Below are 649 nucleotides of genomic sequence, written 5' to 3'. Positions count from 1 at the left end.
AAAAAAAAAAAAGATAATTTAAAGTATAGCAGAGGCTGGACCCTGTGGCTCATCCCTGTAATCTCAGCACTTTGCGAGGCCAAGGTGGACAGATTACGTGAGGGCAGGAGTTCGAAACCAGCCTGGACAACGTGGTTAAAACCTGTCTGTACTAAAAATACAAAAATTAGCTGGGAATGGTGGCGCATACCTGTAATCCCAGCTACTTAGGAGGCTGAATCAGGAGAATCTCTTGAACCCAGGAGGTGGAGGTTACAGTGAGCCAAGATCACGCCACTGCACTCCAGCCTGGGCCACAGAGTGAGATTCTGTCTCCAAATAAATAAATAAATAAAAATATACAGGAACATATACTTGCATTATATGCAAATACTACACCATTTTATACCAGGAACTTCGGCAGCTGTGGATTTTGGTGTCTGCGGGGAAGAACGGGTCTTAAAACTAATACCCCATGAATTCTGAAGGATGACTGCATTTTGCATATTAAACTTTCCCTGGTGATATGGGCAGTAAGGAGCCTTTTCCAGTTGACAGCTCATCTTTTGACATTTTTAGAGCCTGAAGTCAGAACATTATTATTATTATTATTATTATTATTATTATTATTATTAAAATGTAGGCACAGTCTAACCCATTCTTAAAGGTT

This window comes from Piliocolobus tephrosceles, chromosome Y (genome assembly GCF_002776525.5).
Source record: "Piliocolobus tephrosceles isolate RC106 chromosome Y, ASM277652v3, whole genome shotgun sequence".
Classification (NCBI taxonomy): domain Eukaryota; kingdom Metazoa; phylum Chordata; class Mammalia; order Primates; family Cercopithecidae; genus Piliocolobus; species Piliocolobus tephrosceles.
This window is presented reverse-complemented; position numbering follows the sequence as displayed.